Source organism: Corylus avellana, chromosome 5 (genome assembly GCF_965113065.1).
Source record: "Corylus avellana chromosome 5, dhCorAvel1.hap1.2, whole genome shotgun sequence".
NCBI classification, from domain to species: domain Eukaryota; kingdom Viridiplantae; phylum Streptophyta; class Magnoliopsida; order Fagales; family Betulaceae; genus Corylus; species Corylus avellana.
In genome coordinates, this window is record NC_142494.1 from 17,007,244 (window position 1) to 17,030,264 (window position 23,021).

Below are 23,021 nucleotides of genomic sequence, written 5' to 3' on the forward strand. Positions count from 1 at the left end.
AAGAGAAGAATTTCACAAGTATTGATATTGAAATTTAAGAACAATTGCATTTAATATGAAGAACATAAATCAATTGTAGCAATCCTCATAGTTATACAATCAACATGCATAAATTAAAAAGCTAGAAATTAAATACAATCAAACCATTGTGCTTGGATAGGGTTACATCAACACCCCACAAAGGGGTTTAGCCGCTCATGATCTCCTAAGCTCCACAGACTATTTTACTGAATTTTTGCTCTAGAAGCAGTGTGTCTGTTTACAACGTTTAGAGCCCTATTTATAGGGATTAGGAGAACCCTAAAAACCCTAAGAAAACCGGAGAGCAGTCTCCCAGTCCAATTGGGAGACTGAAAACCAAATCAAAATCGGAATAGGATTCGCCCAAAATTGCGTTCCTATCTTGAGGGACGATTTTTGCATTGCGGAGCTCTGAATTTGGAAAATTCTATTTCACAATGATTTGTAGTAATTTAAGTTATCTTTCCAGTGCCGCTTGAATCACCTGAATTGGATATTTGAGCCAAAAGTTATGGCCAAAATACCGAGACATATGCAGATTCCAAATTTGAATCCAATCCGATTTTGACTCCAATTTGAGAAATTCCGAATTAATCCCTTCCTTTATTTGATTAAACTTAACCACAACATATAGGTCCTCTGTTATGATTGGCTAAGCTTAATCATCTCAAAGTGTGCTTTTAAGCCCAAAATCAATGGAATTAATTGCATCTTTATTTATAACCTGAAAACACAAAAACAAAACAAAATCAAACAAATAACAACGCTAAGGAATTAACATATGCAAATTAAGGGGCTTGAATGTGCAACATTCGGCGCTTATCAGCTACCTTGCATGAGCCTCACTCCTTTTGTGAGGCCTCCACTAACCCTCTTTGGCAGGCTGCGATGAAAGAGGAACTTGATGTTTTACACAAGAACAATACATGGAATCTGGTTGACTTACCTCTTGGAAAATCTGTGGTTGGGTGTAAGTGGGTTTACAAAATCAAGACTTGTTCCGATGGTACTGTTGACAGGTTCAAGGCTCGACTTGTGGCCAGGGGTTTTACTCAAGAATATGGCATGGATTATGAGGAGACTTTTGCTCCAGTTGCTCGCCTCTCTTTTGTACGTGCTCTGTTGGCTGTTGCAACCTCTCGACATTGGTCACTTTGTCAAATGGATGTCAAAAATGCCTTCCTTAATGGTGATTTAAATGAAGAAATCTATATGCAGCCACCTCCTGAATTATCTCATCCTACAAACATGGTTTGTCGTCATCGTCTAGCTCTATATGGACTTAAGCAAGCACCTCGAGCATTGTTTGCTAAGTTTAGCGCCACTATCTCTCGCCTTGGCTACTCCATCAGTTCTTATGATTCAGCCTTGTTTATTTGCCGCACAGACCGGGGTACCATACTTCTTCTACTATATGTTGATGACATGATTATCACTGGAAATGATATCACTGGTATTCAGGAACTTAAACAGTTTCTCAGTCAGCGCTTTGAGATGAAAGATCTTGGCCCTCTCAACTATTTTCTTGGTCTTGAGATCTCCTCTTCTTCTGATGGTTATTATTTAACACAGGCCAAGTATATATCTGATCTGCTTTCCCGGGCCAATCTCACAAACAGTAAGATTGTCGACACACCAACTGAGCTTAATACTCGTCTCACTCCTCATGATGGCGAGCCTCTTCACGATTTTGCCTTATATCGGCATTTAGTTGGCAGTCTTGTCTATCTTACTGTCACTCAACCTGATATCTCGTATGCTGTCCATCAGGTGAGTCAATTTATGGCTGCTCCTTGCTCCACTCATTTCTCAGCTGTCCTCTGCATTCTTCGGTACCTGAAGGGGACATTATTTCATGGGCTTTATTTCTCCTCTCAGTCTCCTCTACAACTACATACTTATACTGATGCTGATTGGGCAAGTGATCCGACAGATCGTCGCTCTACCACTGGTTATTATTTCCTACTTGGCACCTCGCTTATCTCTTGGCGAAGTAAGAAACAGACTATTGTTGCTCGATCTAGCACCGAGGCAGAATGTCATGCTCTAGCTGACACTACCGCCGAGTGATAAGCGCCGAATGTTGCACATTCAAGCTCCTTAATTTGCATATGTTAATTCCTTAGCGTTGTTATTTGTTTGATTTTGTTTTGTTTTTGTGTTTTCAGATTATAAATAAAGATGCAATTAATTCCATTGATTTTGGGCTTAAAAGCACACTTTGAGATGATTAAGCGTAGCCAATCATAACATAGGACTTATTTGTTGTGGTTAAGTTTAATCAAATAAAGGAAGGGATTAATTCGGAATTTCTCAAATTGGAGTCAAAAGCGGATTGGATTCAAATTTGGATTTTGCATATGTCTCGGTATTTTGGCCAACTGGAAAGCTAACTCAAATTTCTACAAATCATTGTGAAATAGCATTTTCCTAATTCGGAGCGCCACAATGCCAAAATCGCCTCTCAAGATAGGAATGCAATTCTGGGCGAATCCTATTCCGATTTGGATTTGGTTTTCAGTCTCCCAATTGGACTGGGAGACTGCTCTCCGGTTTTCTCAGGGTTTCTAGGGTTTTTAGGGTTCTCCTAATCCCTATAAATAGGGCTCTAAACATTGTAAACAGACACACCGTTTGCTAGAGCTAGAAATCAGAAAATTATTTTTGGAACTTAGAAGATCATGAGCGGCTAAACCCCTTTGTGGGGTGTTGATGTAACCCTATCCAAGCACAATGGTTTGATTGTATTTAATTTCTAGATTTCAATTTATGCATGTTGATTGTATAACTATGAGAATTTCTACCTTTTTGATTATGTTCTTAATTATTAAATGCAATTGTTCTTAAATTCTAAAATCAATATTTGTGAAATTATTCTCTTGTCTTAGAAAGTATTTTACTTTTATTGATCTCAAATCATTCTTGTTTTCTGTGATTATGAGGGTGATGGTTATACAATGGGTTTAATTGACATATGATCAATAGGATTTGATAGGCCATGCCTAGGGAAGACGGATTGTACTACACCCTAGTTTAGTGTAATTTAGGTAAACAGCCTGTGCCAACCGAAGATGGGTTACACTTATTCATTGATTGTATGTATCCTGTTAAAGAATTTGATAATTTATACATAGGAAAGACGGGTCGTACCGCATCTTAGTGGTTAGGTGGACGATCCGTGCCAACCGAAGATAGATTATGCTTATTCTTTAATAAGGTAGTTTCTTGTTTATTTATAACATGCATAGAATGAATTTCTAGGATTAATTATGATTAGCCATTGTTGTGCGGATAGAGGTGAAGTCAATACCCTACACTCTCTCTTATTTTAAATATCTTTTATTTTCATGCACTTTAGTTTCAAAGAAAATCAAATCAATTCTCTTTTGAATTAAGTTAATTTTAATCTTTTGAATTTTGATAATAAAATCCCTACAGTCCTTGAGGTTCGACACTCTCTCTATAGCCATATCCTACAAAGATTCGTCCTATTGCGAGTGATTATTTTTATAATTGATATTTTTTGTCACAAAAATACCACATCACCGAGCTTCTTTGGTTACGATGGCTGTTACAGGATATGGGTGTCTCTCTTTCTTCTGCTACTCCTGTATACTGTGACAACAAGAGTGCTATTCAGATTGTTCATAATGATGTTTTTCATGAACGGACAAAACATATTGAGATTGATTGTCATTTTGTTCGTCATCATCTTCTTCAAGGCTCACTACAGCTTCATTCTGTCACATCTTGTAATCAGCTCGCAGACATCTTTACAAAGTCACATCCTCCAGGGCGTTTTCGTGATCTTGTGTCCAACATCAAGTTGGTCTCTTGCACTCCACCTTGAGCTTATGGGGGGCTGTTAATAATATTATATTATTATTATTTACTTTCTTTAGTATTATAAGTCTATTAGGTTTATCTTTCCTTATTCTACTAGGTCTGTATTATTAGCCTATATATAGGCTTTTTCTGTACATTATACTTTGTGATTCAATGTACAACCTTATTCTCAACATTATCTAATCTAGATGTTATCATTATGTGGAGTACTATTAGTTACCTTAGAGAACTGGCTTCTATCTTTCATGGAATTGGATAGGGTGGGGAAAACTGCAGGACCACAATAAGGCAAACAAGCTTATAGCAGTAGGCAGTCCACCCAAATTCAAAAGCATATCCCCTTCATGGAGGAACCCAACACCATCAACTGCACCAACCCAGAAAACACAAGCAACCACAATAACAGAAGCCAAAACCCCTCCGGCAGAAAAATATGCCTACCTTTCTCTAAGTTGGCCTATGGTATCTAAAGCATACTTGCCAAGAGGCTGAGATATCTCTGCAGTTTTAGCCCTAAACCATCACAAAAAAACCATCACCAAACCTCTTTTTTTTGGTAGTGTTCCTTAAAACTTGCTTGATGCTCTGATTGTGGAAGCTGGTTCTGGCTCTCCATTCCCTCTGCTTTTAGGCCTTCCATCTTTTGTTGGCCAATACATACCGAAACTTTTGGTTCATATAGAAAAGGAGGAGAAGCAGACACCTGCAATTTTCAGTTGGTTGGGAGTCCTCAAATTAGTCGTGCAGCTTTCTACTACTACTCACTCGTTGTCCATCATACCTGAAAGACTTCAATAAATCAGGAAAATATATATTGAGTGACCTATAAATCAGGAAAATATGAAAAATGATAGGCTTACAAACAGATTTTACAAAAAATCTCTTACAATATGATGTGGTATAATATGATTGGGTTTCTCAAAAGTTGAATTTATCTCATTTCCAATGATGTTGTAAAAGTAAAATTTGTTTGTAAGCCTAGCATTCCTCGGAAAGTATATATTGAGTGACATTTGCTGAGTATAAGTAGAAGAGGTTTGATACAGACACAACACAAACCCAACTCATGGCCAACTTCTCTCCTACGTGTAAAAAAATTTTGAATTTTAAACCAAACAAATTGTCTTTTTTCCCAAATTTTTAGAATCCCAAAATCCTCTCTATCAATTTTTTTTTTTTTTTTTAATGACACGTAGGAGAGAAGTTGGTTATAAGTTGGATTCATGTTGTGACCTTTAACATTTTCCTAAATAGAATATAGTCAAAACTGAACTCCTTAATACATGGAGTTAGTTCTATCTACAAAACTGAATACAAAATTCCAATATATAAAATATAATATATACACTTGATAACAGCCCCCTCAAACGAAGGGGAATAGGATAAACATGAAGTTTGGTGCACAATTGTTAGAAATGAATAGCAGAAAGTCCCTTTGTGAACACACCCGCAACTTGAGCAACTGTAGAGATTTATTTGGGAAAAGTGATAATCCACTCTGATGCAAATTGGATAGCCAAACAGTAGCCCCCGTTCTACGATCGACTGCACGACTGAGCGCACATGTGTCTGGTACTGCGCTCGTTACCCTTGTGACTGCGATCGAGCGCACCTGTGTCTAGGACTGCACTCGATCCTCCCTGTGACTGCGCTCGAGCGCACATTGAGTGCACACGAGAAATGTTATGTTATTTTCGCATTTTATTGGCTTAAACCGACTTTATTGTGTTATTATATTAGGGTTAGGATTTTGGGAGTCTATATTTCATGTTTTATTAGGTTTAGGAGTCTTGGGCACTATAAATAAATGCTTGTAGCCTCTAGAAAATCAGTTATTGTTTATTATTGATTTTGATTAATGAGAATACTAAGAGTTGAGTTTATTCTCCTTTTCCTTCAAAACTTAGAGAGTATCTAGCTTTTCAAGAAGAATTCTTAGATCATTGATAGACTCAAGATCTAGATTTACCTATCCGTTCTCTTATTGTTATTCTTTGCTGCAACCCACAAGTCGGGCTCCATCAGTTGGTATTCGAGCTCAATTACTTTCCATGAATGGGGAGGAGTGACCGTTGTGCAGACATGTACATGGTGCACGTGCGCACGGAGATAGCATGTAAGGAGCAACCGGCAATTCGCTTGCGGCACATGAGTGATGGGCCGAACGGTTGTCGTCGCCAACCAAGACCACGATTCGCGAAGGCTGAAGGCAAATCTATCACTAAACAATGGCAACACACGGAGGATCGACTCAGGGCTATGAGGGGTCAAATTGAAGACCTCATTACCCAAGTATCCTACTGGTGTGGTCAATATGGGAATGAATCCGAAAACCCTTTTCTGGAGAGCCAAACGCACGGACGTCAGCACCATGCGCAAGCTCATGCCAATAGGTGGGTGAACGAGTTCGAACACAATATTCCGAAATTCTACGGGGATCTACAACCCGAAGAATTTTCTAGATTAGGTGTTGGCCGTTGAAGAGGTTCTTAACTTCAAAGGGATGCTCGATGAACGACGAGTCTCTTTGGTGGTACGCACATTCCAGGGAAGTGTTGTTGTGTGGTGGCAATAACTGAAGCAAAATAGGATGCGGCAAGGAAAATTAAAGATCAATAGTTTGGAGAAACTATTGAAATATATGTAAGTCGCCTTCTTGCCCCATAAGTATACCATGGGCCAAAATTCACAGAATTAGAGACAAGGGTCTATGGCTATGACAAGAAAAATAGATAATTCCTACAAAAAAAGAAAAAAAAAAAAAAAAAAGGTGTTTAGGGAAACATGGGATGAGGCGGAGAGTCCACGACAGGCCAATTTGACCATTACTCACCAACCTCAAATCTGTCTATCCAATCTATATGTGGAGAGGCAAGGTGAGTTCGTTGATGAGGAGTTCCTAAAATCTGAGATCCTTAATGAAGAGTTCAAGTATGATGGTGTTGAAGATCCTTCACAACGGTTCGTGGATTGGGATTCTCCACCAACCTATGATGACGATGTCGATGAGGAAGATCCCATTAAAAGACCTTTGTCATCTAACCTAGAGGGAGAGTACAAAGAAGAAGGGTATTCTCCTATGTTTGACGGCATCTACCCCGAAAAAGATGACCAATTAGAAGAGGAAGAGCCCATGGATGACATCGCCGATTATGAAGAGGTTGATGAAGACTTTTCAGGTGAAGTGCCTAATTCTAATGGTGAAGAGGGTGATTATGTTGATTTCCTTGGTGTTGAAGATATTTTAAATTCTCCTAACAATGATTAAGGTGAGTTTTATGCGGACGAGAAAAATTATATGTTCACAAGGGAAACAATGGCTGACCCATTTTTGAATATTTTCATGGCACGTGGAAGGGCAAAGGAACGAGAGAAGTACGGCAAATCCGAAGAATTGTCAAGTGGTGTGTGGGGCTTTCCAAACAAACATCGAGGTATGTCGATGATGAAGAGTATCTCATCTATTGTGGGGTGTCGTCTTATCTTGATCTTGAGGAACAACGAGTAGAATGAGTTAATTGGGCATCCCAAGGACTGTGGAAAGAACTGGCCGAATTCGAGGATGAATTCTCTCCAACGTGGGGAGAATGATGCAGATCAGATAGCCAAACAGTAGCCCCCATTCTGCGATCAAGTGCACGACTGAGCGCACCCGTGTCTGGTACTGCGCTCGTTACCCCTGTGACTGCAATTGAGCGCACCCGTGTCTAGTACTACGCTCGATCCTCCCTGTGACTGCACTCGAGCGCACACAGGAGACGTTATGTTATTTTTACATTTTATTGCCTTAAACCGACTTTATTTTGTTATTATATTAGGGTTAGGATTTTAAGAGTCTATATTTCGTGTTTTATTAGGTTTAAGAGTCTTGGGGGCTATAAATACATGCTTATAGCCTCTAGAAAATCAATTATTGTTTATTATTGATTTTGATTAATGAGAATACTCAAAGTTGAGTTTATTCCCATTTTTTTCAAAACTTAGAGAGTATCTAGCTTTTCAAGAAGAATTCTTAGATCATTAATAGACTCAAGATTTAGAATTACCTATCCGTTCTCTTATTATTGTTCTTCGCTGCAACCCACCAAGTCGGACTACATCACATTCCAATATGCTTAAAGCATTCACGGCAGCTTCCTTCTCATTTTTCCTAAATTTAGAGAATAAAACTATTTTTTGCTTCCTTATTCAAATACACTCCACAATAGCTTCCCTTTATATTTCCCTATAACATTAAAATAGTATTTTTTTAAAAAAAAACTTTTATATTCATTTATTTTGCATAGGAATGTGTGAGAGGACTAGGGCTGGGTATCGGTCGGTTAGGACCGGTTAATAGCCTTATCGGTCGGTTAACCGATAAGCTATCGGTTAGGACCGGTTAATAGCCTTATCGGTCGGTTAACCGATAAGCTATCGGTTAACCAAATCCTAACCGATTACCGACCGATAAGAAGTGTTAACCGAAAATTATCGATAATCGGTTAACCGGTCGGTTAAATCGGTTTGGGCTTTTGTGGGCTTTTTATTGGACTTTTACTGGTTGTTAATTGGACCAAAAATTAATTGTTTTGTAGGTCCAAATACATTTTGTTGGGCTAAAGCCTAAAATAACTTATTAAAAATTAGTTATTTTAGAGTATATTTTTGGCTAAAATACCTTATTGAAGCTTTTTTTTTATATTGATCCACTACAATAATAAATATAAAATTCTAAAAAATTAAAAATTAAAATAGCTTATCGGTCATATCGGTTTTTCGATAAAAAAATTTTAACCGACCGATAAGCTTATCGGTATAAAATTTTTAACCGATTACCGAACTATCGGTTACGGTTAATATCGATTCGGTTAAAGTCGGTAATCGGTTAATCTGCCCACCCCTAGAGAGGACAGAAAATGTATTTTTATGATTATAATAAATCATGTGAGTTACTACTGTTGAACCCAAGTTCAACTGTAACAATCATAATGTATAAGAGCATTCACAATAGATGAGCCAAATTTTTATGCAAAATGGCTCCTCAAAGCTCACTATTATCTAGTTTAGCTAATGAATTTTTAAATGCCTCTACATCCGATTAACTATATTTCTATCTATTCTACCAAAATAATATTTTATTTTTATTTTATTAATTTTAATTCAAAAAACCATTTTCATCAGAAAAAACACCAAAAACAACCAATCACCCCTTAAAAAGTGGGAAAAGATTTGGGAAAAAGAAAAAACAGGTGAATCAAACAATAAAAAGTAAAATTGCTTGATTAAAAAGTGCTGCTACATTTAGCTAGCTTTTTTTTTTTTTTTTTTTTCTCTAATCCAATGTAAGGGTTTTTTTTTTACAAATTCGAAGAACTATTTTAGATAAAAATAACATTTAGCTCTTTCATTGTGAATGCATTAAGGAAGGTACAAGGAAGCTGCAGTAGATGAGTTTTTGTGATTTTTTTTAGATTTTTCCTATATATAGAGAAGGGAAACAGTTTTAGAGTAGTTGCTGGCCGTGAATGCTTTCAATCTTAAATTTGATTAATGCACCTTAACGATCTATTAAAAGGATAGCAATGTTCTCAATTTTGTCCTTCAAAAAGATTTTAAAAAGAGAAAATCCTTAAAAGTTCTCAAAAAGACAAAAGACAAAAAAGAAAAAAAAAAAACCTAACCCACCTGGCCCACGACCACGCCATGGGTCACCTTTCACTAATTTGCCATTGCCCAAAGTGTCATAGTTTGCATAAACAAATTATAAACTATTATTTGTTTATCATGTCCTAAAAGCCGTTTAATAAACTTAAATTACATTCCCCACAGATCTTGCAACAATTAAATATATTTCTTCTGTTTGTAGAATCATAGCATCTTTTTACAAATGTTCAATGAGATTACCTTTGGTATCTTTCACGAATTTGCTAATTATAGACATGTTCACTTCACCTATCCTAATCACTGATTAAATATGGATTATAAGCAATTGGCACCATGAGGCTGTTTTTACTTTTACTTTTCTCTAACATTCGCCATTTTTTTTAAGGGACACGTTGATTTGTATTTATATAACCCGCGCAATACGCGGGATTTTTCATTACAATTTAATTATAAAATTTAAAAATATTATAATCATACTTTTCATAAGTATTATCAAATTTACTATTCATAATTGCAAGATGAAAACTTGAATTTTGCTTAATCAAAACATTAATCTAAAATTAGAAAAAATCTCTAATATTGTTGGTGTAATACTTAATTATATTTCAATACAAATAAAACTCAAAATTATGAACATTCGAAAAAGTACTTTGGTGTAGAAAAAAATATGCGCGAGATTCTTTGTTATAGTTTAATTTCAAAATTTAAACACATCTCTATCGAACTTTTCATTATAGGTTGTAAAAAAAAAAAAAAAAAAAAAAAAAAACTATCATGCCCTCTTAAATAAAAAAAACATACTAATTAATGGTTATACACCAATATATTACTCAACATAATGACACACAATCATACAGAGAACATTGTATAGATGTATAAGTCTCATAAAATTTTACTATATATCATAAGGCCTTTAACTTTAATTTGTTTAATCCATATAAATTAAAACATGTTAAAATCTTTGTTCCCATATGTATAGTTTAAAATGAAAATATAAAGAAAAAAAATAGCGAAAAGAAAACTTAGATTGCGATTATCGAAGTATTAATAGAAAGTTAGTAAGAATCATTAATATTATTAGTGTTATACTTATTATATTTCATACAAATTATAAACAAATATAATTATGAGCCTTAAAAAAAGTACATAGCAAAATAATAAAAAATATTTCAGTCAACAATGCAATCAAATAATCATCCTATATTATATTCAATCTTAATTATCTCTTAGGTGTTTCGAAGTTCATTTTTTGTATAATAATCAAATAAATTTTTGCCTTCTTTTTCTTTCAAAAGCATAAAAAAATTAATAAAAATTAATAAATAAAAAAAGCATAAAAAAGTACTTTAAGAAAATATCTGAAAATTCGGGTAAATCATACAAATAAACAAAAAATATTGTAAGCGAAAAGGCCTCGGATAAATATCAAATAAGCATGTTATATCGAACAATTAATGATTTTATAAACTAAAGGACACTAAGCAAAAATAAGCCCCAAGATAATCGTTGTGATTTTACACTTTGGTTTGGACATCGAATTTTTTTTTTTTGTTGATAAAAAGAGGCTCTTATATTAATCAATCATCATAGAATGAGTACAATGCTGGTATAGCCATCCATCCAACAAACTCCAATTTAGGGGTGCAAAGGCGGGCGGTTAAAAACCGCCCGCTAACCGCTAACCGCTATAACCGCCAACCGCTTAACTGCCTAACCGCATTAACCGCTAACCGCCTAACCGCTATAACCGCCTAGCGGTTAGCGGTTATTGGGTCTACTAACCGCTAACCGCCTTTTTATATAATATATTTTTATAATTATAATTATAAAAATATTTATACATATAACATAATCACTTGATCATTAAATCGCAATTTTTTTAAAAAATAATTAAATCACAATTTGAGTATTAATATATTATCACTATAATTTATATGATTATATCATATAATCACTTGATCATTAAATTACAATTTTTTTAAAAAAAAATAATTAAATCACAATTTAAGTATTAATATATTATCACTATAATCTATATGATTATATCACATGAGATTGATCATTAAATCATTTGATTATATAATAACAAATTATACATATATAATATGACATAACTCATAAGTATATCAATTCATACTAATACATCAATTAAATATCTAGAGACTTATTTCCAATGTATGTTATAAACTTATAAGTCTATATATGTTATAAGTCTATATAAGTCTACATATGTATATGAATAATATAAATGTATAATATCAATACTTAATCATATGATTCAATGACAATTCAAATATTTTATTCAAGACTTCAAGTGAATCATATTATTAATGTACAATGATGATATGATTCGTATAATATCAAATTAAGTAATTGATATTGGATTAAACAATGACCAATGTATTACTTATAAACACAATTTAAGTATTAATGTATTATCATTATAATTTTAGTAATTTATATATTATCACTATAATTGATATGATTATATCACATGATGACTTGATCATTAAATCATATGATTATATAATAATAAATAATGCATATATAATATGACATAACTCATAAGTCATAAGTCTACAAGTTAATCATATGATTCATGTACAATGATAATCACAATTGATTCAATTGAATTAAACAATATATTACTTATAACTACAAGTCTACAATTTAATTAAAGCATTATTAGATACTTTAGGAATTTAGGATTTAGAAGATATTAAAAATACAAGAAAAAAAAAATGAGGGTAAAAAAAAGCCCAAAAAGCCTTAAAGAAAGCTCAAAAAGCTAAAAAAAAAAGCCCAATTTTAAAAAAGCGATTAGCGGACGGTTATCTATTTCGCTAACCGCTAACCAGCGGTTAACCGCTAACCGCTAACCGTTAGGCGGTTAGCGGTTGCGGTTAGTGAAATCTACTAACCGCCTTTGCACCCCTACTCCAATTTCTCCCTAATGGCCTTGACAGACAATAGGTAGCACCACCACAAAGGCTACACCCCCCTATTATCCTCATTAGTTTCTGCGAAATTAGAGCCGGGACAGATACACAGAATAAACTAATACACTTATTCTTCTAGATCAATTTGCTCCAAACTAATAACTTCCCTCAACCAATCAGGCGGTGCATCACGCCATATTTTATCAACCGCATACAAAGCCGCAAACCGGGATAAGAGGTGAGCTGCTCTATTCCCGTCCCTGCTAATAAAAGTGAACTTCCAATTAGAGATGCCATGTAATTCAGCACATATATCATCCACCACATGACCCAGACTGCTCATATCCCTGTTCGTTGAATTAATGGCGTCCACAGCCACTCGTGCATCCCCTTCAAAATGTACCCTCGACAACCCTAGGGATTTGCAGAAGTGGACAGACATGAGTGCCCCCGTTAATTCTGCTCCCAAAGGAGAAAGCACGCCCGGTCTTGAGACACATTTTGCAGCAACCAAATGTCCCCAACTATCCCGAAGAACTAACCCAAATCCCGTGTAGCCCCATGAGTTATTGAGAGCTGCGTCCCAATTCATCTTCAGCCACCCAACAAGTGGAGCCATCCAGCGTGATGGTTGTTCGGTCCGTGAGGGTTGTTCAACAATGCTTATCGGGGCTGGGTCTTCCGTGACAGTAGCAAGTTGATAGTCAGTGATGGCATTTTTGGTCAGGCGCAGCAACACTGATGGGTGCGTAAAAACTCCCCCGTGCACTACTTCATTCCTCCTCATCCAAATCCTCCTGGCTAGCCCAACAAACAATTTCACTTCATCAGATGAGCATTTGACATCGAATATATAATTGCTCGTAAGATGCTAATCATATGTATGTAGTTAACGCAATTAATAGTATAAAGAAAATGAATAGTATATGATTTAAAATGAATAGTATATGCTAATCATTTGTTCCTATAAGTATATATTATTTAAAATGAATAGTATAAAGAAAAAAAATTAGCAAGAATAATACATGGATTATAATATAGTTAACGCAATTAATAACGCTAATTAATGACATGTAGATTATATTGAAATATAATTAACGCAATTAATTATGCTAATTAATGACCGGTTTTTTCTTAAAAAAACTTTGAGAATCCTAAACGTATTAATATACATATTAAATTTACTAAACATATTAATACATAATAATTTGATTTATATTATTTGTTTCCTTATTTGATTCGGACATTAATAATACTTAATTTATTAAATAATTTATATATGGAAAACTCTTGAAATATAATTAATGACTAGTTTTTTAAGAAAAAAATCGGTTCACTCTTAAAAAACCGGTTTAAAAATTATGCCTTAAAAAATCGGTTTAGCCTTTAAACAAAATGGGTTCATATCACATGTCACAATTTAAGACACTTCTGGGAGGGGTTTTGGCTTTCATATATATATTTTTACAAATGATTTCTTCGGTTTGTAAAATCATAGTATCTTTTTTACAAATGTTCAATGAGATTACCTTTGGTATCTTTCACTAATTTGCTAGACATGTTCACTTCACTTATCCTAATCACTGATTAAATATGAATTATAAGCAATTGGCACCACGAGGCTGTTTTTATTTTCACTTTTCTTTAACATTCGCCATTTTTATTTTATTTGCTGCACACATGTTAAGAAGCAGATTGTCACTTAAGGCAACAGGGCAAAACACTTATTTTGGATGCTAAGTTTCACTTTGCATGATGGTTCTCATTTAGTTTTACTACCTTCTCTCTCGCCAACTTCTGTCTCTCGAGCTTCAATTTGATTGTAGACATCTGGTTTGACTTAACACGTGGAATATTTAATTGAAATTGGAGGTAAGATTCTATCCTAGGACCTTTGGCTATGATACATTGTTACATTACAAGTTATTCCAAAAACTTAAGATAATAGGAAGAAGTAAATTTAATAACTTAATCATTACTTTAACACTATATACCAGAACTACAATTGGTTTCACTAATTTGACACAATTTCTTAAAATAATTCCCAAGAAACTTTGTAGTGTTCAATAGTTTGTTTCCAGAAAGAGAAAAAAAAATGGTTGGAAAAGGGCCATTCATGGACTAAAACTGTGTAGTGTTCAATTTTTCCACAAACTCATCGATTGTAGTTTTCAAGAGCCTGAGTTGATTGTCAAGCCTTGTGATAAAATAATTATAGGATCACCAATAAAGCAAAAAAAAAAAAAAATAGTAGAATAGAAAATAATAATTAGTACACAAGACACCAAGATTTAAGTGGTTTGACTTAACAAGCCTTTATCCACTGGCGAAGACGATTCAGGAGAAATTCACTAACAAAAGGTAGAGTACAAAAAATTGTACAAATAAACCACTCAAACTCAAAAGCCCAATACACCCAAGCTCATTCTCAAATAAAAGAGAATTAAATATAAAAGAGAAATTTTCCCTTAATTCTCTAATAGCTTGCCGCACTCCTTTTCACACATGAAGTTACTGCCTCTGATCTTATTTTTCTTTACACCACGAAGCTGCTGCCCTCTTTCTCTATCAAAATGACCGAATGGTTAAGTCTTCAATACATAGGCTAAGGCTTCCAATAAGTGATAGTCGGTCAAGGAAAAAACTTGTCCATGAAGTTACATTTAAAGAGACAAAACAGCATCCAATAATGACTTGTGAAGTACAAGTCAATCACGACATCTTGTGAATCTTCGCTCAAGTTTCACTCAATTGTCAAGTTTTTTTCTATCCCTCTATTTCACTCTCATGCATTATTGTTTGAAAAAAGACACGTTAATTATTGAATTTTAGGCTTTAGCTAGCTACGATGAACTTGATATGGGAGTTGGGGCAATGCATGGGAGCTTCTAAGAAATCACCGGAAAGCGAACCATTATATCTTTGCTTTTGTTACATTGTTAAAGTAGACAGGGTACAACTTGGGACATCAAAACCAGCATTGGCATCTATTATAACTTGTTTTTATCTCAGCTTCATCGAATGAGAGGCCCTTATGTTGAATTGTTTCACTCTCTTAATATGCACCCTTCTTTATTAGAGTTACATTTAAGTTATCGTCATCTCTCCATGTTGATTTCTCTTGTGCTTTCCTATACTAGCTGATAATATGATTGCTTGCTGCCTTGCCTCTAACGTAGGCTAAGGCTTTGCATATATAATTGAGTTTGTTACAAAGAGATAGAAGCAAAATACAATTTGAAACTAGTCTATATTTATGAGTTATAAGTATAAATGCTATACAAGATAACAAGACTTATCTTATTATTTGAACTATCTATCATTTGAATTGTTGTGATCTTCAACATCATTATCTTGAGAAGAGGTTGATGAGGAGATGTCTCTAACACGCCCCTCAAGCTCAGCGGTAACAGAGTGAAGTTGAGCTTGTCATGAAGAAATCTGAATCTAATTGAGGACAGTGGTTTTGTGAAAATGGCTGCTAGCTAGTCTTTGCTGGACAAAAAACTGATGGCGAGTGTCTTGCGAGCGACCATGTCACGTACAAAATGAAAATCGATCTCAATGTGTTTAGTGCGTGCATGAAAAACCCGATTCGAAGATAAATATGTGGCTCCTATGTCATCACATCACAAGGTAGGGGCTTGTGTGAATCTCAGACCAAGTTCAGAACATAAAGAGAGTATCCATAGGAGTTCAACTGTTGTGTTTGAGAGTGCTTTGTACTCGGCCTCTGTGCTAGACTGTGCAACTGTCTATTGTTTTCTACAACTTTATGAGACCAGAGTTTTTCCAAGAAATACACAGCAACCACCGGTGGAGCGACGATCATCCCAATTGCCAGCCCAATCAGCATCTGAGTAGCCCTGAATTGAATTTGAGGGTGAGCTGTGCAACTGGAGACCAAATTGAATTGTGTATTTGAGGTACCGAAGCAGCCGCTTGACCCATTGTCGATGGATGTCTGTAGGTTTGTACATAAACTGAGATAGTTTGTTCACATAAATATTGGAGAGCTCCAACTGTGCTATGATATAGTGTTGGATTTGAAAACAAACTACCTTCAAAGGCTGAGAGATGCGTGGATGTGGCCATGGGAGAAGTTGTTGGTTTTGCCTTAAACATTTTTGTCCTCTTCAGAATGTCTAAAATGTAATGATGTTGGGATAACAAAACACCACGAGAACAGGGAATTACTTCAATGCCTAGGAAAAAATTTAATTTTCCCAAATCTTTGGCAGCAAATTCAGTGTGAAGATTTTCAAGTAGCTCAGATATAGCAGCAGGTTTAGAAGAAGTAATCAGAATATCATCTTTGTATTTAAGCACAAACATGGTATACATTTTACACTTGAAAATAAACAAAGATGTGTCTGATTTTGACCCATAGAAGCCGAGACTGAGCAATTTGTCGCTAAGTCTGGAGAACCAAGCCCTGAGGGCTTGTTTTAAACCATATAATGCTCTTTGTAACTTGTACAAATGAGATGGAAATTGAGGGTGTACGAACCCAGGTGGCTAGGACATATAGACTTCCTCAGATAAATTTCCATGTAAAAATGCATTTTGAATATCAATCTGGTTTATTGGCTAGCCAGCAGAAATAGCAACAGAGAGCACAATATGTACTGTTGTGGGTTTAATTACTGCACAGTAAGTTTCTCCATAATCGATTCTAGGCTGCTGATGAAAACCTTTTGCTATAAGCCTTGATTTATAGCGATCAATTGAGCCATCCGCCTCCTTTTCAATCGGAAGACCCATTTGCACCCAATAATGTTTTTGGCTGTCAACGGCGGAACGAGTACCCACGTTTGGTTCCTGAGAAGTGCATCAAACTCCACATTCATAGATTTCCTCCAATTTTCGTCTTTGACAACTGATGAGTAGCAAGTGGGTTCAACCAAAAGAGGAGTGGATTCGGCAATAAGAGCTCGAGGAAGAGGATACCAAACAGTTCAATCGGTAAATTGTTTTTGGTTTGGAGATGTGTTTGGGACGAGTGATCATTGGATGGAAAGAGTTGGATTGGGTAGAGGTGGGTGAGGGTGATTCGATGGGTATAGCAGATTGTGAGAGGAAAAAAGGTGAGTCAATGGATGCGGAAGAATCTGGAGGGGATTGTGAGTAGGTGGGTAACGTGGGTGAAGGTGATGCAGTGGGTGAAGATGGGTTACTTGCTGACGTGGTTGAGGTAGAGTTTTGGTTGGATTCTAAGGATGGATTTGTGGGAGGATAAGATGGGCCAACTGGAAAGGAATTTGGTTAGGGAGAAGGGCCAATCCTTTTGATTTTGTGTGGGTAATTTTGAAGGAGATTCAATTGCACAAGGAAAATTTGATTCATTAAAGCGGACAGATTCTAGAAATATAAATTATGCCAGTGGATAAATTTAGGCATTTGTATCCTTTGTGTAAAGGACTATAACCTTAAAAAGACATTGAATAGAGCGAGCTTGAAATTTGTTAGAGTTATATGGACGAAGGTTTGGCCAACATGCACACCCGAAAGTGCGAAGAAATGTGTGATCGGGAGTGCATTTAAAAAGAATTTCAAATGGAGAAGAATTTTTAAGAGTGGGTGTTGGCATGCGATTTATGAGGTAGCATGCAGTGGAGAAAGCATCATCCCAAAATTGTGAGGGCATTTTTGCGTGAGATAAAAAGGCAAGGCCAGTTTCAACAATGTGTTGGTGTTTGTGTTCGATTGCACCTTTTTTTTGGTGTATGTGTGGGCAAGAAATACGATGAGAGATGCCAAATTGAACGAAAATTTTATTTAATGGACGACATTCTCCACCCCAATCAGATTGAACATATTTGATAGTAAAGTTAAAATAACATTCCACATTGGATTTGAATTTCAAAAGAATAGAGTGAACATCACTCTTACACGACATTGGATAAAGCCAAGTATATTTGCTAAAGGCATCTAAAAAGGATACATAATATTTGGAGCCAAATCTAGAAAGAACTGGAGCTGGACCACATACATCAGTGTATATTAATTCTAGAGGACACGTGGCTATGGATTGTGAAGAGTGAAAGATGAGCTGCTTGCTTTTGGAGCTTAGACAAGCGGGATAAGGAGACATCGTTTTATTTGACGCAACTGGAAGATGAAAATTTTTGACATGTCCGCACAAGAGGGGGAGGGGGATTCGAACTAGTGACCTTCGCTTCATTAGGCGTGGTCCCAGCCGATTGAGCTACCTCTTGGGGACTGGAAGATGAAAATTAGAGAGCACACGACGGACCACACGTAAGGCAGGAGGACCTAGCCGGCAGTGCCATTGAGAAGTAGAGACTCGCTCACCTATGTGGACAGGTGCAGGGAGCTTATTTGAAGAATTGGAAAATTGATAGAGGCCAGCTTATTCGGGCTGTGTAGCAAGATTTTCCCGGATTTACGATCCTTCAAAAAAAAAAGTAATGAGGATGGAATTCAAAGAACGTATTAGTGTCTTTTGTGAATTTATGAATAGGGATTAAGTTTTTGGTGATAGCAGGGACATGTAAAACATTGAAAAGATCAAAATTTTGAGATGGAGTGAAAATGAGGGTGTTTCCAATGTTTTTGATTGAAAACGCCTTACCATTTCCGACTTGGATTTGATCCGACCCCTTGTATTCATCAGCCGTAAGATTTAGATTGTCAATCTCTGAAGTGAGGTGGTGGGTAGCACCTGAGTCTGGGTGCCAAGCAGGATCCATTCCACCGGAAGGAGCAGTGTAGTATGCATGTAAGGAATTTGGCTGATCTCTTGGATATGCCTGATTGAATCGATTATAACAGTCGAAGGCAATATGACACACTTTATTACATACTTGACAGATTGGTCGGTGAGACTGTGACTTGGAGTGATTATTCGAGGTACCACAGCTTGAAGATGCACCGTAAGAGGATCCACACCCCCTGCCTCGAAACGGACGAGATGAAGAACCAGATTGGAAACCACGGCAGTTGTGGCGTCCTCCACGACCACCACGTAAGTGATAGCTATGATCAACAACATTAGCTCCAGCAATCGATAAATCAATTGAATTGTGGTGTTGTTTTAGGCACATTTCATGTGAAAGAAGATGGCCGTAAATGTCTTCAACTGATAGAGGCTCCATCCGTGCAGTAACGGAGGTAACGAAGGGATCATATTCAAATCCTAGACCCCTAAGGAGAAAGGATTGCATTTGAACGTTAGTGAGTTGTTGTCCGATACTAGATAATGTATCAGTGAGAGCTTGAAATTTCTGGTAATAATCTGCAATGGATAAGTTGCCTTTCTTGAGAGTATTCAGTTGATAATGCACTTGCATTGACCGCGCCTTAGACTGAGAAGAAAATAAATTCTTGAGAGTGGTCCATGCTTCCATGGAGGTGGTTCACCATGTGACATGGGAAATCATCTTGTTGGAAAGGGCAGATGTTATAGCACCAAGAATAAGTTGATCATGCATATACCAACGCAAGGAGGCAGGATTGGAGGATGTGGTGGAAACTCCATCTGTTGTGGTAGTAATTGTTTATGGAGGGCAGACGTGTGTGCCATTAACATAGCCATAGAGATTGCCTCCTTTGAGATGAGGAACAACCTGGGTCAGCCATATAGGATATGCATTCTGAGTGAGCTTGATTGGACTAAAGTTGGTGAAGGTCACCAAGGGTGGTATGGGTGGTGTTTGGTGGGTTGTGATGGGTAGTGTGGTTGTCATTGAGGTTATGGTGGGTGGTATGGCTGTCATTGAAGAGAAGGGGAAAAAAAAAACAAATCTAAAGCTGGAAAAAAAAAAAAAAATTGGACGTGAGTCATTAGAGCTCTGATACCATATAATAGCTGATAATATGATTGCTTCCTGCCTTGCCTTTAATGTAGGCTAAGGCTTTGTATATATAATTGAGTTTGTTACAAAGAGATAGAAGCAAAATACAATTTGAAACTAGTCTATATCTATGAGTTATAAGGATAAATGCTATACTAGATAATAAGAGTTATCTTCTTATTTGAACTATCTATCATTTGAATTGTTGTGATCTTCAACATCATTATCTTGAGAAGAGGTTGATGAGGAAATGTCTCTAACATTTCCAATGCTAATTCTTCTTCACCACTCTCATTCCTGGATCTATCCTTCAATTATCTCAACTCCTCACTATTCCCTTGGCTGTTCAAATATACCAATGGCCTTATTCATCCTGACCTCAATCATGACAATTTAGAAGGTTCTATTCCAAAAGCTTTTGGGAATATGGTAGCCCTTGTTCATCTTGACCTCTCTTACAACTACCTTGATCGGGCAATACCACAAACTTTGGAAAATCTTCACAATTTACAAGTATTGTACTTATCAAACAATAATACAAGTAGAGAGGTACCAAATCTTTCAAAATTCCCTTTGTTGAGAGAGTTGTATCTATTCAACAATAGGTTTAGTGGGAGTTTAACCAAAGGTATGGGAAAACTTTCCACTCCAAATTCTACTATTTTATTCAAATTTATTAGAAGGTGACATCACTGACATTTTTCTAATCTTTCCAACTTAATTCAATTAGACTTCTCTTGTAATTCTTTATCTTTAAAGTTTAGTACAGGTTGGGTTCCACCATTTCGTCTAAATATCATAGGATTGAGTTCTTGCAAATTGGGGCCAACTTTTCCTCAATGGCTTCAAACACAAAAGGATTTTACATCGCTCGATATGTCTAATGTAGGAATTTCAGACACCATCCCTAACTGGTTTTGGGACCTCTCTTCTCGTATATGATTGTTAAATCTCTCCTACAACCAGATTGCAGGCACCATACCTCTTCAATGTTTTCGTCAGGAACTTTTTTTCTTTCTAAAATATATTTGAGTTATAACAACTTCGGTGGTTTGTTGCCACAACTTACTTTTTCGTGGAGCGTGTTAAATCTCTCCAATAATATGTTCCAAGAATCAATTACATCCATATGCGAGATAAATGGGCTCGTGAATTTTGATGATGAGTCTTTGAATTACCTTGATTTTTCAAATAACTTGTTATCCTGAGAACTCCCTAACTGTTGGGAAAAGATGACTCTTACCATGCTTAATTTGGGAAACAATAATTTTTCTGAGAGAATCCCTGGTTCTATTTGTGGCTTTACGAGCGATCGACGTCAAACGTTGCATTTGTAGAATAACAATTTCACTGGAGAACTGCCCAAAGCATTGATAAACTGCTTTTCATTGAAGCTACTAGATCTTGGCGAAAACAAACTCTCTGGAAAGATACTAACATGGATAGGCACAAACCTACCACATTTGATGATTCTTCGCCTCCGATCAAACTTGTTCAGGGGTTGCATGCCAATGCAATTATGTCATCTAATATCTCTTCAAATCTTGGACCTCTCTCTCATCAATATTACAGGGACTATACCAAAATGCCTCAATAATTTCACTGTCACGGCTCAACCACAAAGTTCAGAAGTAAGAATTTCCATCCATATAAAGATTCTCCTGGGAGCTCCATTTTTTACTATGACGACTACATTGACAACTTATTGGTGACTTCCAAAGAAAAAGATCTCGAGTATAGTACAACTCTTGTACTAGTAAAACTCATCGAACTTTCTAGCAACAAACTAAGAGGAGAAATTCCAAATAACAAGTCTCTCATGATTGATTGGGTTGAACCTATCTAAAAACTTATTGACTGGCATCATCCCTCAGAATATTGGTGACATGGAGAGATTGGAGTCTATGGACTCGTCGAGAAATCACATTTCAGGCATAATTCCCCCGAGCCTAACTACTTTGAGCCTCCTAAGCTACTTGAATTTGTCAAACAACAACTTGTCAAGTAAAATCCCATCAGGTACCCAGCTCCAGACCTACAATGCCTCTGCATATGCTGGTAACCGAGATCTTTGTGGCTTGGCTCTTCCGAAAAAGTGTCTAGGAGATGAAGCAACTCGAGATCCTCAAACTGGTAGTAAGCATGGCTCCCTCGAACATATATGTGGCTTTATACTAGCATTGCACTCAGATTTATTTTTGGATTTTGGGGTGTTTGTGGATCATTGTTATTGAAGAGTTCTTGGAGGCATGCCTATTTCCAGTTCTTAGATAGAATAGGAGATAGGCTCTATGTAGCAATAGCTATCCGCATGGCCAAATTTATGAGAAACTTTAAGACTCAATGCTAACAAGAAATCCTTTAGTCAAGGTACGTTGAATTGTTCTCAATAATTTCCCTTTCTTTCAAATAACTCATGTTTGTAGTTTCATTCTACTCTCTAAATTGTAATGGTAATATAAATGTTGGGTTTTGTTGAAGCTATTATCTTTCTCCTCTACTAAAGAAAACTAGATACGAATGAGATGTATTTGGTATCTTTCATCAATTTGATAGACCTACAGATTTATTGGCATCTTGATGCTGCTTTTATTTTTAATTTTCTCTAATATGTACTATTTCTTGATGTGCTGCACATGCTTAAGAAGCAGTACTGATGCTTTTAGTACTTCAAATCACATGTCACTTAGCAGATTGCCACCGAAGGCAACAGGGCTAAAACTCTCAACCTGGATGGCAAATTTTGCTTGGA

At 36.1% G+C, this 23,021-nt stretch overlaps 1 pseudogene; it reads left to right on the forward strand.

Annotated features, from left to right (window-relative positions):
• Positions 1-22,619, forward strand: part of LOC132181926 (receptor-like protein EIX2) — a 38,271-nt pseudogene extending 15,652 nt beyond the window's left edge.
• The last annotated feature ends 402 nt before the right edge of the window (positions 22,620-23,021 follow it).